At 39.4% G+C, this 16,500-nt stretch overlaps 1 long non-coding RNA gene across 1 annotated transcript; it reads left to right on the top strand.

Annotated features, from left to right (window-relative positions):
• Positions 1 to 3,452: 3,452 nt before the first annotated feature.
• Positions 3,453 to 14,711, top strand: LOC135098410 (uncharacterized). Its single transcript, XR_010266956.1, has 3 exons — positions 3,453 to 3,723; positions 4,219 to 4,600; positions 13,696 to 14,711. It is a non-coding gene; the product is annotated as an uncharacterized LOC135098410 (long non-coding RNA).
• Positions 14,712 to 16,500: the final 1,789 nt, after the last annotated feature.

Genomic DNA, 16,500 nt, shown 5'->3' with positions numbered 1-16,500 from the left:
TGGCGATGCTTCTTATTGGTTTGACAAATAATAAAAAGCAGGACAAGATGGATAGCTAGCCTTCTCACACCCTTGTCTCTGGTGCATAGCAGTTCCTGAGTACGGCACGCGGGGCAGCCCAGACAAGGCACATACACACACACACACACACACACAGACACCATTCACACTGCCCTGTCAGCCCCTAGTGGAAAGGGACAGTTTGGTGGCTCACCCTACTACATCACAATATATTGGATATAAATTGAGAATGGAGCAAAAATGGTTTCCTTCTGTGTGTAAATAGGAAAGTTTCTTGCCATTAATTATGTACAATATATACATAAGAAAATATGTATAGTATAACCCCAGCCATCCGGCACCAATGGGGGGCAGTGTGTTCCGGATAGCTGGATTTTACGATTGGTTGAGTTACTCTTATAAGTATTCAATTTTCAGCAAGAACCGAAGTAAAATACTATACACAAGTACTTGTATGACAGATACAAATGAAAAAAAGAATAGATAAATAGATAAAGATTGTACTTAATGATGTGTTGACAGTCAGGATACACACTAATGATCCTTATTCACTACTGCATATATGTCTTGTAAAACTAGTTTCTTAATACTAATTTCACTGATATGTATCACTAGTCAGATGAAGGTAAGGGGTTATCAGGGTTTTCTTCCCCAAGCATAAGCCTGTCAACCAGTGCAGGCTCCGACACCGACATGTTGATGTTTGCTCTGACACAACCAATGTTTACGTTTACATTTGACTGGGACCTTCGGCATGGCGTATTATTAAGGAAACTGTATGGATATCCCGCAAAAACACTCGACTAACAACTTGTTGTATATGCAAGTGGCGGGAAACAAAACATTCCACTCCCACTGCTTGCCTGGCGCCAATTTCAAATGTTCCTGATTTTTAGAGTACCTATTATTTATTTTCCGCAGAAAAAAAGGTAAATAAATCCAGTTGCTTGAGAATTCCAGATAATTGAATACCGGATAACAGGGGTTATGCTGTGTTAGACATAAGCTGCCGAGCCGAGGCTCCCTGACAGATATACTTTATTATAATGAAAATTTTACATGGCTGAGTATCATCTATGACTTACATTATATTTACAATTTACAAGTAAAACACGAAAACATGGTAAATATACCAAGTAAATGTAGCTAGTTAGGTGACTGGAAATTTTGTAAATCAAACAGATGGTCTTTAATTTTCCTTTTCAACTGTTGCGTATTATAAGGGATTTTATCACCTGGCCAAGTGTTCATAACTGTGGACCGTAGTGGAAGGTCCTATGGTTAAAGAGGCTTGTTGGATAGCAAGGACAGACTAGATTAACATTGTTTTGTTCCCTGTGTATTTACAATGTTTTTGAAGATAAGTAAGGCAAGGCATCACGGCATCATTTTTGAGGTCCTTCGTTACGTCAGGTCATGCTAGGTTAGGTTAATATCCTAGTGGAGGGGAGGGGGGGCCAAGGTTAGGTTAGGTTAGGGGAATTCGAAATGATAAGGGAAATTTCCTTAGATTTTTCAACAACCATATTTCACTTATTTTTCGTCCTCCAAAAACCCACAACTTTCCACAGACCCCCAAGCTTGTTTTGAGGGGTGATGGGGGTGGCTGGGAGGGGAGTGAGGGGGTGGCTTCCTGTCAAGAAGCACCGCCTTATGTTATGTAACTTTATTGTTAAGTGTTTTTTTTTATGTTTTATTTCTTTATTTTTATTTTTATTTATTTATTATTTTTCAGAGCGAAGTCTTGTAGAATATTGTTTTATGTAAGGTCACTTGTGTTGCGTTTTGTATTTCTGTGAGTTTGGCACACTGCTTTGGTTACGATATGATAAATGTGCGTGTTTGACATCAAGACTTTGCCTGTATTTATAACATATGTTCTTGTTATTTATTTTAAATCTGTTTTGTGTATTTTTATAGGTGTAATTAATACTATTTACTTTTTATTATTTTCAAAATATCTTTATTATGAACTAAATATATATATATATATATATATATATATATATATATATATATATATATATATATATATATATATATATATATATATATATATATATATATATATATATATATATATATATCATGATATAAGTAAAAAAGTGTTTACAATAAAAAGTGAAGCGAGTGAGTCGTGGGGAAAAATTTTGGTGATTGTCAGATTTTGCATTTCTGAGCCTTAGAATCGAGGTACCTTTCTTTATCGAGGAGATATTGTGTGTGTTGGAGTGACAAGAGTGAACATTTAGCATTGAAAGACGTGAGGAGAGACGATTTTTGTAAGTGATGAGTTGAGAGAACAATATCGTAGTTGTCAGAGTTTGCTTTACTGAGCCTTAGAACTGAGGTAACTTATTTTTCTTTATACAGGAGAGATTAGATGAACTTTTAACACTAAAACATCGTAAGAGAATCATTGTGAAAAGTGAGGAGTTTTGCCAGAAAGTTCATGTGTTAAAAACTAGAGATATTATATACCTACAAGATAGCATTTTGACACGGAAACTAGGAGAGAGAGAGAGAGAGAGAGAGAGAGAGAGAGAGAGAGAGAGAGAGAGAGAGGTATCAATGTTGCTGTACGATAATGTTCTCCGTGTGTACGATGAAGTTGTTTTAGTAAGCGATATACAAGAGTCAAAAGTTGTGCATTTATTTAGTACCATTTTGATTTGATTTGATACTCCATTCTTACCACGCACTGTCCAGATAGATAAATAAATAAATAAATAGTTCCCGCCCACCGCCTTTAGACATTGGAAACACTTAATGACTTAAAGCTAATTATTGTTATTATTGTTGTGTATTGTATATTTTTAATTAAAGATGATTTTTATTTTTGATTGTTTGATTCATAGACTGATCAACCCATTGACCGACTGCCTTCATTGACTGACTGACTGACTGACTGAACCAAGGAGGCTTAAGATAGAGTCTCTCTAACTTTCTTGGACTAAAACACTCTCTCTCAAAATGCAATAGCGGATCTCGAAGCTTCGGAGCCACGTATTGAAGCAGTGGAAGAAAGAGCTTAACATCTTTCAAACCCCTTCTATGCTATTTTGGATATTTTTTCTTAATTCTTAACCACTTTGAGACATTTATTCTATTTCTACAGTCACCTCCAAACATTATACTGGCTAGAAACTGTAAAATATATTATTCTTATCTCGTTTATATATATATATATATATATATATATATATATATATATATATATATATATATATATATATATATATATATATATATATATATATATATATATATATATATATATATATATATATATATATATATATATATATATATATATATATATATATATATATATATATATATATATATATATATATATGTTTTTATTTCCTAAAAAAAAAAAAAAAAAATTAAGTTACACCTCTTTTAAGTTAAGAGAACACGGATTTTCACAACAGGAGGAGAACATCACAGAAATAAACACGACGAGGCGTGATCCGAAGCTGTGTTGGTGCTCCGATCATAAGAGTGAGACGGTCGCGGCGCTCAGTCAGTCCTGCCACCAGTCACCGCTCAGCCTCGGATGGCAAGGGGCACACGCTTACCTTTCCGACCCGGGTATCCCCCTTATCTTTCATTAGTGATGATTCTGTGACGCCTCTGGACGGCTGTGTGTCCCTGGCATTCCTGCAACACACATACAGACACCTTCATTGACCACAGGTTATCATTTAACAGCAAAACTTGATTACGTTACAAATGTTTATAAAGATATCCAAAACTATAGAACCACACACCAATATAAGAAAGAGAAAGAAGTGAAGATGAAGGGGAGGAAGTGAAGGAATGAAGATGAGAAAGTAGAGGAGGAGGAGGTGGGAGAGCGAGTCGTGAGGGTGATGACGATGTTTACACTAAAAGATGTTGAGCTGTGGGACAGGGCCATGATGAACCCTTGTGATGGTGGAGTGTTGTGGTGCTCCAGACACTCCTAACAGCAGGAGGGTGATCGCCACCACCACATGCAGATCTGCGTTCTACAACCGTCGCCCACGCTCATTCACAAACCCCCCAATACGTACAATAGATTAAATGTTCGGTAGATGATCCAGTAGATAGAACGTAATGACACTTGTAATCAGCAGCTGAAACTGATGATACAGACGTGACGGCACAACAAAATATGTTTATGGTGTTAAGCGTTTTACATGATTACAGGATTGACCGGACTCAGTTAAATTGTACCGTGTGCGGCGTTGCGGTTCATTACACCTGTCACAACGAGCGGCGCCATCAGGCCACCACACACACACACACACACACACACACAGAGAGCAGCAGCAGCACCAGGATCGGGTGAGCGGAGCCAGACCTTCCCATCACCAGCAGGTCAAATGAAGGAAAGAGTTTTAAGTGCAGAAAAGTGAAAATGTTTCAGATAAAGTGAAGGAACACAAGTGAAATGTTCGGAAAGTGTAATCTGACAAAGAAAGGGCAGGAAGAAAGAATGAAGAGGGCAAGGCGCAGCGGTACAGAAGGCAGGGACCAAGGAAGGATTCGAATCAAGTTTCCAACAAGAACGAGGAGGAGGAGGAGAAAGGTATGGAACTTTTACTTTTGAAATATCTGTACATGTATGGGGTACACTTCTCATATGACGGGGGGAGGGGAGAGGAGGAGGGGGAATTCCACTCCCCTGAATAGACTGGAATCAAAAGTATTTCATCCGATTAACCACTCTTCTTTAAATGACTCTTTTTCAACTCCTCTCTCTTCCTCGCATTGTTACATCTCTTGCTATCTTCTGTTGCTGCTTACACGCTAATTGCTATCCTAATCTTGCCTCCCCTCCTCCCGCGCCCTCGCTGCACAAGAGTCTACTTTCTCATATCACAGTTTTGTTAACCTCCCTAATGCAAGAGTTAACCAGTATTCACTATCTGTTATTCCTTTCATTGGTAATTCCTAAAACTCCCTGTCTGCTTCTGCATTTTCTCCTTCCTACGACTTGAACCCTTTTGGTCCTCTTTCTTTAGTACCTGGCACCTCAGTGGGGCCTTTCCTTATAGAATTTTCGCAGCCATTGGCCAGTGCAACTCTTACATAAACAACAGATAAATAAATCGCAAAACTTTTGATTTCGCAGAGGAAGAGCCTGAATTAGTACCTGACTCAATACAGAACACAGCAGAAGAGTGAGTGCTTTAATTTTTATGGCCGCATATTCTGCAACTTTATTCATGAGTTCTTTTTTGCTATTATTTTTTTTTTCTTATTTTCTTTTTTTTTTTTTTTAGAAGCGAAACCTTGCAGAATATTGTCTTTATACGTACGTACGTACGTACATCACACTGTTCTCACTGGACCGTACTGACGGAAATAGTTCACCTGTTTGTTAGAGTATTCCCGAAAAACGACGTAACACGGCCTCTCAAACCCATAGTAGCCTGCATTTACACAACAACAAAAACAAAACAAGTTATTACGTACGTACTTCAAACTTAATGCACCACGGAATACTTATAATATATATATATATATATATATATATATATATATATATATATATATATATATATATATATATATATATATATATATATATATATATATATACATACTATTACCACAGTTGTATCGTTCTTGCATCTGATTAGCTGTTAGGCTCAAATCGAGGCCTCTGATTGGTGCGCGTGGTGGGTGCCGCCAGGGCTCAGCTCCAAGCTGCTGAGCACACCAAGAAAGGGGCCACAGGTGATGGAATCAGAGGTTCTAGACAAGACAGTGCCATGCCTGGCTTTCCTTGTGAAGGTTTTCACGCACCACTGTTTACAACGCGATCCAAAAGCAAGAAGAGGAAGCAGCAAACAATGAACGACCAAGAGATGTTAAGCGAGAAGGCGAAGACGCAGAGGAAGGAAGAGGCCAAACAACCCAGCAAGAAAAGGAGGTTAGAGAGCATGGAAGACTGCGGCAGCCACAGGGCCAACACGGAGATGGAAGGCGTTAAAGAGATGAAGCATCGCACCAACAACAAGGGAGACCATATGAAAGGCTGTGAGAGCAGCAAGAGCAGCACGAAGCTGTATGATGGTAAACAGGTTAAGCAACACAACAAGAAGAAGAGGAAGGCGGGAGACATGGAGGACTATGACACCCGTAAAAAGAGGAAGGTGGATGGCGGTGAAGAGGATATGGAACACGGAGAGCAGAACAAGAGGAAGGATAGAAAAGATAGGAAGACGAAGGCCACGGAGGGCGAGAAAAAGGCCAAGAAGAGAAAGACGCAGGATATTGAAGACCACGAGAGCCAGCCCAAGAAGAGCAAGACGCAGGGTACAGAAGAGGACGAGAGCCAGCCCAAGAAGAGGAAGACGCGGGATACAGAAGAGGATGAGAGCCAGCCCAAGAAGAGGAAGACGCGGGACAAGAAGGAACACGAGAGCCAGCCCAAGACGAGCAAGACGCAGGATGCGGAGGAAGACAAGAGCCAGGCCAAAGATTGGGGGGAGATATTCTGGTTCAACGTGTTGAGGGTGGTAGTGGACACTGAGCTGGCCACTGGGACGAAAAGAAATGTAAGCGAGTACTGTCGTATTGATATTGAGGAAGGACAACTGGTGGACGGGGCAGTGCGCGGCCACCCTTGTACTGTTCTCCTGGATACCGGCGCTTCTGTCACTATAATGATGGTGTCACTGGCCGAAAAAATGGGCCTTGTCACGGGCGATGAGGAGAAGGTGACGGTAATCTCTAACACGGCTTATGGAACGTTGCGGCTGGAGGTGATCAAGCTGGACGAGGTGGTGATCACCCTGAAGGGCGGCGTGGAGGTCAGCACGCCCTTACAGGTGTTTCCAAAGGAGATGGAGGGTCACTATTCCGCTGAAATGATAATCATGTCCATGAACCGCCTGGAGGAAGCCGAGATCGTGCAAGAGTTCCATCCCGACGGCAGCGGCAGCCTGTTTCTCCGCCACCCTGAACGTCTGCGGCGGAAACCTGAGCCAGGGTTCGTAGGGAAAGTATACACGTTTGTCGCACGAACACTAGATAGCGAGGAGCCGCTCACAGTACTGGTGGACACTGGCGCCGCAGCATCATTTGTTGTGACCAGGTTCGGCCGGGAAAAGTTGATGCACAGGGCAGGCAGGTGTGCTCCGCCGCCGCAGCTAATCTCGCTGGACTTTGGACAGGGCACACGCGCACTGATGATGGACGTGGACACCGTTCAAGTGGATCAGGCATATGACTTCTTGTTTGGAAGAGGGATGCTCCATAATTTATGTGCTGTAATGGACTTCATTGATTATTCTTTGACCTTGAGGGTCGGTACAGTAACGGTCAGGCTTCCCTTCCACTCGTCCCGCTGCGGAGGGAGCGCTGATCTCCTGGAAAAATATGCCGAAAAATAGATAAAAAAAAAATAAATAAATAAAAAGCGAAAGAAATAAAAAAAATATATATAAAGAAAATGAAAAAAAATAAGAAAATAGAAAAATAATAAAAAAAGTAGATACAGTAAATGCTAAGAAATAAATATAAAAGTAGAAAAAAATAAATAAAATTGAAAATAATAAAAAAAAAAAAAAATCCGTAGAGCACATGGTAATAAAGGCAGCAGCGGTTGGTAGTGATGCATGCATGGCTAAAAAGACTGAGGAAAGTAATGAGAAGGTATGAGAAGAGGACCCGATGGGCTGCACTGAAGGCTGGCCAAGAAGCAAAAGTTCAAGACCAAGGTGCCACACACAGTGAACCTAAACACAGAGCGGTTCCAGGACTGGTGGAAGAAGAGTGCGGGGATCTTGAGAGGAGTGGATAGAAACGTGTGGAAAGTCACGCACAACTAGACAACAATGGTGGTGGAGTGAACACGTCAACAATGCACTGAAAAGGACAAAGCAAATCAAGAAAGAGTGGGAGCAGAGCGGAACGAGGCAGAATAAGTTGGAATACAGAAGAGCAAAGAAGTTAGCAGGGAAAGCAGTGGCGGTGGCTAAGGCTGAGGCATGTCGTGATTTACTGGAAAAGCTGCAAACACCAGGAGGAGAGAAGAGAACATGCAGGATACCAAGGAGTAGGAACAAGCCAATAAAGGATGTAAATCATGCGAAGCAGATGAAGGATGCTACTGGTGTGGTGCTAACTGATATGAAGAAGGTACAGGCGACATGACTGACAGGAACAAGGTACAGGAGAAGACTGGGATGTTTGTGTGAAAAGCGTGACTTGTGACAGAGGATAGAAAATGAAAAAGTATATTTGATAATACAATTATGTACATAATTGTAAAAACCGTAACTTGCTCAGGAGGATGAAAGAAAGGAAACAAAAACATTGAAGAAAATATGTATATATCATTTGATAGAAAAAAAAAAATTATCATGAAAAAAGAATAAAGAAAAGAAAAAATAATAAGATTACACAAGTAAAAAAAACGTAACTTAGAGTGTAAAAAAAAAAAGAAAGAAAAAGTAAAATACGTGCTGCAATAATATTATCGATGTTTGTGTGGAAAGCGTAACTTGATCAAGAGGATAAAACAAAAAAAAAAAAGGAACAAAGGAGAAGGTAGTAAAATTATGTATGGAAAACAAAACCTGAAAATTACAAAAAAAGAAAAAGTAAAAAAGAAAAAGTAAAAAAAAAAAAAGATATGCAGTAAAATGAAGGATGCCTGTGTGAAAAAGAAAGACAGCGTGAAGAAGAGGATGAATTGTGTGTTTTCCTGCAAGAATCTGAGCCTTGCTTGTCACGCAGGAAGAACATTTTCTCTGTGAAATAAATGAAAAAAAAAACACGAAAAAAAGAAAATAATGTATTAAAATTTTACATGTGTGTGTGAAAAACGTTCTCCAAAAAGAATTAAAACAGGAAAAGAAAAATCAACAAAATATAAACCAAAATAATGGATGCATTTGTGAAAAAATAAAGGAAATAAATACGCAATGTGGATGTTTGTGTGAATAGCGGGATTTGTCCCAGAGGGAAAAACAAGGAAAAGAAAATGTGAAAAATGTTAAAAATATATCTTTCAAGAGAATGAAAAAATAAAAACGTGAAAATGTGAATAAAAGTAAAAAATAAAGAAGAAAAACAAGATATTGTAATACAATTATGTATGTGTGTGAAAACCGTAACGTAAAAAAAAATAAAACAGAGAAAAAAGGAAATAAAAAAAATAGTAAAATGATGTATATCAATGGGAAAAACGTAACTTGAAAAGGACAAAAAAGAAAAAGGGAAAAAAAAATGTAGTAAAATTATTGAAGCATGTGTGAAAAAGTTAATTTGATGAGGATAAATTAACTTTTTTCCTACATAAACTTGAGCCCTGCTTTTTATGCGGCAAGGAAAACAAAGTAAAACAATGGACGTCTTTGTAAAAAAAATGCAAAGAAAAAGAAAAAAAATGTAACAATTATGGATGGATTCATCCAAGAGAATGAAATTACACGAAGGAAAACGAAAATACGAAGAAATGTCAAAAAGATATGTGAAGAAAATCATTAAATAGAAAACGCTAAAAACAATATATTTTTCCTGAATATATGTATATAGTGTGTGTAAAAAAAGAAACGAAAAATAAAGAAAAAAAATGAAATAAAAAATATCTCTCCCGACTCTAACTTGGTGTACTCTTCAGGAATAACATAGCCAGTGCGAGTCAGGGGAATTGGAGGAGCTTGTTGAGCGTCCTGTCGTCACTGCCGCCCGTAGCGGCTTGTAGTAGATGTGGACGGCACATGAGCCAGTGAATGTTCATCCACTTTTGACAAAACGTTAGCCACCAAAGCACGAGAAGATTCTTGAGTAGAAGTAGCATCAGCTTTCAGCTCGACCATGGCCTCCCTCGCCTTCACAGCCGCAGCAGTCGTGGAATGATTGTGCTCGTTCACAGTTTTCACGATAGTGAAGGTTTCATCCCCTACTGTTGTGTGAACACGAGCCTTGCATGCAGTAGCCTCACATCGCCAGTATTGCTTGGTTCCATCGGCGTTTTTCTTCTGTGCAGCGTAGATGAAGTTAAGATCATCAACAAGCTTTTCCCTGCCACGGCTTGATGGGATTGTGTGCGGCATGCTGCTCTGACTGTGGTGGCCCACGTACTGAAAAGTGAAAATAGAAAACCGAACCAGTGAACGGTAGTCAAGCTAACAACCTGATGTATCAAATCATGATTCGAACAACACACTCACACAACATCACACACACACACACACACACACAGTGATGGTCGGATCTTGTCGTAGTAATGGAGTTTCGTAACTAACGCGACAAAAATACAGCCAAGGGAACGAATCACCCTAGGGGACAAATAACCCTAGGGTTCCAATCCTCCAGGGATGAATACCCCGGGGATGAATCACCCGGGACATTTCACCCGGGGACGAATCACCCTAGAACCAGTAGTAGTAGTAGTAGTAGTAGTAGTAGTAGTAGTAGTGATGGTGGAGGTGATGGTAATATTGATAATAGTAGTAGTAGTAGTAGTAATAGTAGTAGTAGTGATGGTGGTGGTGGTAGTAATATTGATAATAATAGTAGTGTAATAGTAGTAGTAGTAGTAGTAATGGTGGTGATGATGGTGTTAGTAATATCGGTAGCAGCAGTAGTAGTAGTAGTAATATCGGTAGTAGTAGTAGCAGTAGTAGTAGTAATAGTAGTAGCAGTAGTAGCAGCAGCAGCAGCATATGTTTGTTAATGGAATCGGCAGCGATAAGGTCATCTCCCCCATCCTAACAAAATAATACAACGGTAATCGGTAATAAATCATCAATGAAGTTTCACATTACAATAGCCTGTAACATGGAGTCATAAATATTCCTCATATCACATCATTAAGTCGTTAATAATAACAAAAACTTAACTATTGTAATATACAATTATATATAACACAAAAATAAAACGAACATCCCCCGTAACATTTCATAAACCACAATACAAAAATAACAAGCCTGAGTGCCCAGTTCTCTTGCAGTGCTTTTATTTATTGTTTTTTTTTTTTTTCTGTAGTGTTATTAATCCCCAATCTATGTTCGTGCGCCCCTATGCACTGTTTTGTAACCAACCTTTCTTTAATAAACTGTTAAACTGCGACTGATGTACAGGCACAGTACAAGGTTTTCGGTACAGGTCAGAGTCCGTTTCAGAAAAGATGGGATTGCTATTTTTGCTGTTCGAACTTTCTTAGGTTTCGAGACGTGAGCTCGAGGCGATGAAGGGTTGAGCCTGAGGGACTTCCCATTTTTCAGTGTGTGTGTCGTGGTGGCGAGGAGCGGTGGTGTAGCTTCCTTTGACTCCTCCTGCTTCTCCTTTCTTTTCCCCCTTTAGTCTTTTTTAACGTTTGTCCTCGTGTCCCTCTTCCTCCTCGTTGCCTTTCCATCGTTATCGTTATCATCACCCTCGCCCTCTCCGCCGGCCTTGTGTTTCTCACCTTACATCTGCAGATGGGGCTCACCCTCCTCTTCCTTTTTCTGCTGCTTCAACGCTTCTCGATTTTAATTTTCTTTCTCCTCGTTCTCATCTTTTATCTTGTCCTCCACCACTCCTCTCCACACGAACAAGGACACACACACGCCACACTGTCACTGTCGATCCGGTGTCATTGCAACGTCTTGTTCAGGTGAGTTTCAAGCCTTGTATTAAACAGTGGAAGTTTGCTTATCTCGTTGCAAGCGTGTGTGTGTGTGTGTGTGTGTGTGTGTGTGTGTGTGTTAGTTTTCATGATGTTTATAGATAAGTTTGATAAGTTTTTGTTTCATATTTCCAAGTTGGATGTAGTTCTTAAACAGTTTTTATGTAGTTTTCATGAATTTTATGGGTAAGTTTTGTTTTCATATTTCCAAGATACACGTATATCTATTTTATTTTTTAAAGTGTTGGTAATGGTACTCAGACTCTTTACGTCCCTCCAACATCACCAGTTTGCTTGTTTTTTTTCCTCGTTTTTCGTTCGCATTTTCTCCTCCTCCCTCACTGCTTCCTTGTTCTCTTCCTCCATCCTTCGCTCGTTCCTCGTTTTGCACCCTTCCAAACACTCCTTTATGTACTAATCTATCTTCCCTCTTGCCTCTTCTCAAGTTAATTTGTTCCTGCATCAGTAGTGAGATTTTAAAATATTTGGTAGTATTCCCAGTATCACGTGAACATTGATAATTTTCCAATAGGTTTACAATTATTACCCTTCATCTTCTTTCCATCCTGCCCCCTGCCACCTTTCCTGCCTCCACCCGTGCCTCCTTCCTCAGACTCTACCCCCTGCTGGCCTCTGTTACTTCTTGCTGCTTTCCTCTCTCCTTCCTCCTCCTCCACTGTTCTTTCTTTGCCTGTCAGTTGGTTTCTTGCAGCATTCCACCGTTTTCCTTCTCCCTCCCTCCGCTCTAAACGTCAAGATGATAAATTTCGTTCTCTTGTTCGTTTGCTGTCTCCTGTCTACCACTTCTCTCTCTCCTTTCCTCCCTCCCTCTTCAGAGATTTATTTCCTTCACTGGTGGATGGAGAGTTGTGCATCGTGGAAGGAGGAGAGGCTGGGGAGGGGAGTAAGGGAATGTTAGATGGCTAAGTTAGATGTACTTGGCTTCATTATCGCTTCTTTTCATGGTAATTTGGTGGTATTAGCTGGTATTACTACTACTACTACTAATAATAATAATAATAATTATTATTATTATTATTATTATTATTATTATTATAATTATTATTATTATTATTATTATTATTATTATAGGATACAAGCTCTTCAGGGGTCATTCGGTCCCTCGTTTCCCCCTGATTCATGTGTTTCCTCCATTACTCGTAATAAAGTAACTGCTAGTTACTTTCTTTTCTCCACGCCTCCATCCCCATCCTCCTCTTCTCCTTCCCTACTTTCTCTCCTCGTCCCTCCACCTCCTCGTCCCCCTCCTCGTTTCCCTCCCTCCCTCCCTTCCTCCTAGAATTGCCTCCCAACTATTTCGGAATTAATCGTAAATCGTCCTTCTGGTGATTCATGGTTTAAAATATTATAATTTACGTGATGCGTGTTAATGTTAAAAGTTCCTTGAATACTGGCAATGCACGCGACGTGCGTCTCGCTGATATATTTTTCATCATCCTCTTCGCGCTTCCAACTTCTGCCCTGAATGTTTCTCTTTCCCTTTCCCTCTTTTCTTTCTTTAACTAACGCTCTGTTATGATCCCCACCTTTGCGCCTTCTTTTTTTTTTTCATCCGCCGCCACCTTCTCTGTCTGTCCGTCTGTCTGTCTGTGCCTCGCCCCTTTCTGTTTATCTTTATCTCTTGTCTGTCTTTCTTTCTCTGTCAGCGTCTGCCTCTCGTCGATTCCCTTTCAGTTTTCTGTTATCGCTTACTCGTACGTGTGATAAACTACACAGATCTTTATAATTTCTTGTTTCACTTCCAAAAGCTGCTAGTATATTTACTCCATTGCTGCCTCGGTGCAAGTTTTCAAGTCCTTGAAATAATTAGGCAGTCAGTTATTTGTTATTGACGAGGATTACGGAGCAACAACAATAACGAATGAACGCTTTTAGATGGTTGTGATACGTATACCACCTGTTTACCAAATATAATAATAGGAGCTTCAACTCTTGCGATCCGTATTCAAACATTTGGTATAGTTCTTGTTAACACAGAAAATTAAGCCATTATAAGTGTTAGAGATTACACAAATTTCTTTGGTTTGTAACAGGAAACCGGAACAAGGAGACATGAAAGTTGGCGGTGCGTGTGGCTGTGGTGAGCGGCGGCGGCGGCGACGGCGGTGGCGGCGACGACGACGACGACGACGACGACGACGACGTGTGGCGTGGCGAGCGGGTTTCTGCAGTATCCCTCTCCTTCCCGTTTTCTGTTATTCCCCGTTCTCTTCCTCCGCCTAGTGTACTGCTACTCGCTCTTGTACGGTGACTTTTTTTTTTTCCTTCGTTACAATATTTTGTCTGTTTTCTCTTTTCTTTTCTTCTCGTGCTTTTTATTCACATTATTATTTCTTATTCTATTTTGTTTATTTTGTGTGTTTGTACGTGTGTATTTTCCTCTTCCACATTTTATTTGGATTTTCTTAATTTTTCTCGTATTTTTCTATTCTCCTATTCTTCCTTGTATCACACACACACACACACACCGCGTAGTGTAGTGGTTGTTAGCACGCTCGGCTCACAACCAAGAAGGCCTGGGTTCGAATCCCGGGAGCGACGAGGCAAATGGGTGAGCCTCTTAATGTGTAGCCCCTGTTCACCTAGTAGCAAGTAGGTAAGGGATGTAACCCGAGGGGTTGTGACCTCGCTGTTTCGGTGTGTGGTCACACACATACACACACACACTTCATCGTCTCTTACTACCGATGCCGTTGCTATGACAAGTATTTTATATTAAATGAATTTATTATTTATTAATTTATTCGCTTATTATTATTATTATTATTATTATTATTATTATTATTATTAAATAATTTGCATATTTATTTATCTACATATATTATTTATCTACATATATTATTTTTATTTTATTATTATTATTATTATTTATTTTATTTATTTATTTTTATTTTTGTGTGTGTGTCGGGGATGAGTTTTACAGCTCTCATCGCAAGTTGTATTAAAATTCAATAGCCACATTTGCTCGCTCGTGTATATATTGTTTAGTGTTATCAGCGGTTCTTAAGAAACAGGATTTTAAGAGATTATAAACTTTACGTGATATTAAGTTTTGTTTGGTTAACACTTGATGCGCTTCATCCTTCTCTCGCTCTTTGTTCGTGTTTCATTCTCTTTCCTCATGTAAGCTGCTGTCCTCATTCGTTTGTTCCCTTCTTTTATGCACTTCAACCATCCAGCCACAATTTCTCGGTTGCCTCTGCACTTGTGTTGTTGTCTTGTTCATCTTGTATTCTAAGGCAATGGAACAGTCCGTTGATTTCTGTTGCTATTTTTAAATTCTTGCACTATATACATTTTTCATAGATTTTCCTCACCACACGCCACCACCGTCCCTGTTGATGCTGCCGTCAACTTTATTGGTGAGCCTTGCGTCCCAAACCTTTTTTTTTTCCCTCTCTCCTGTATTCCTCACCGCTCGTTTAGGCTGTCATCTTTCCCTTCCCCTTTCTCTTTCTTTTCACCACTTTCACCTCTCTCTCTCTCTCTCTCTCTCTCTCTCTCTCTCTCTCTCTCTCTCTCTCTCTCTCTCTCTCTCTCTCTCTCTCTCTCTTGTTTTGGAATAAATTATTTAAAAATATCGTGTTTATTTACGTGATTTTTTTTTCTCATGCTTTTCTTGTCCCCATTTCCTTTCTCTCAGCTTCCATTTATTTTTCTTGAATAAATTCTAAGGCGTTAAAGCAAGAGAGCAAGATACCGAGAGAACAATATCTGCGTGTAATGTTCACCACCACGGTCTTGGAGATCACGTGTTAGACCAAAGCGAGCTATATATGTATACACCTCAGGGAAAGCGTAGAGTTCATGGCATCCTGATCAGTGAGTAAGCCTGGGAATTTTCTTAAACCACTCATCTAATCCTGTTTTTCATGTAGGAGGGGGTGAAGGAGAATATATCTGCTCCCTCTTCATGATCGCCTCTATATGTATGCTCAGGGAGATCAGTAACTTCTCGCTAGAAATAAACTACTACTACATTAGAAATTACTACTACTACTACTACTACTACTACTACTATTACACTAGAAATAAACTACTACTACTACTACTACTACTACATTAGAAATAAACTACTACTACTTCATTAGAAATTGCTGCTGCTACTACTACTACTACTAGAAATTGCTACTACTACTACTAGTACTACTACATTAGAAATAAACTACTACTACTTCATTAGAAATTGCTGTTGCTGCTACTACTACTACTAGAAATTGGTGCTACAACTACTATTACTACTACTACTACTACTACACTATAAATAACAAGGAAAAACTGCAACAGCACTAAGAATAACTAATTTCAACATGGAAAATAACAATATAAACAACAACAAAAACAAAAATCAAAATCATTCACAAAAACTACAACCTCAGCAACAAGAGCAACAACGACGGAATAATTGAAAAGGTTATGGAAACATCAACAAAAACAACACTGGCATCGTTATCGCTTCTCGCTGTCAGCTCATCGCTCACATTTACGCCATCATCCTCGTAAAAGATGACGAACGACCTCCATTTTTTTTATTTTGCGAGAGAGAGAGAGAGAGAGAGAGAGAGAGAGAATTCCCACAGATTGAGACAAGGGGTGAGAAATTCAGAAATGCTTCAGGGTACAAGTTCTACGAGATGTAACTATTATTGTATCACACTGTCAAATATGTAAAGTTTTGGTGTAGAATACTTGAACGCAAAATATCCCTGCACATTGTTAAAGTAGAAGTTTCCAGTTGCCAGTCACGACCCACCTGAAAGGGTACGGTGCATCTTTAAATATGATGAATTGAAAGTATATCATTCGTTACTGCTTCCTGGCATTTTGATGTGAGATGA

The sequence above is a fragment of the Scylla paramamosain genome, unplaced genomic scaffold (genome assembly GCF_035594125.1).
Source record: "Scylla paramamosain isolate STU-SP2022 unplaced genomic scaffold, ASM3559412v1 Contig60, whole genome shotgun sequence".
Taxonomy (NCBI): domain Eukaryota; kingdom Metazoa; phylum Arthropoda; class Malacostraca; order Decapoda; family Portunidae; genus Scylla; species Scylla paramamosain.
Note: the sequence above shows the minus strand (reverse complement) of the source record. Positions and strands in the feature narration are given on the sequence as shown.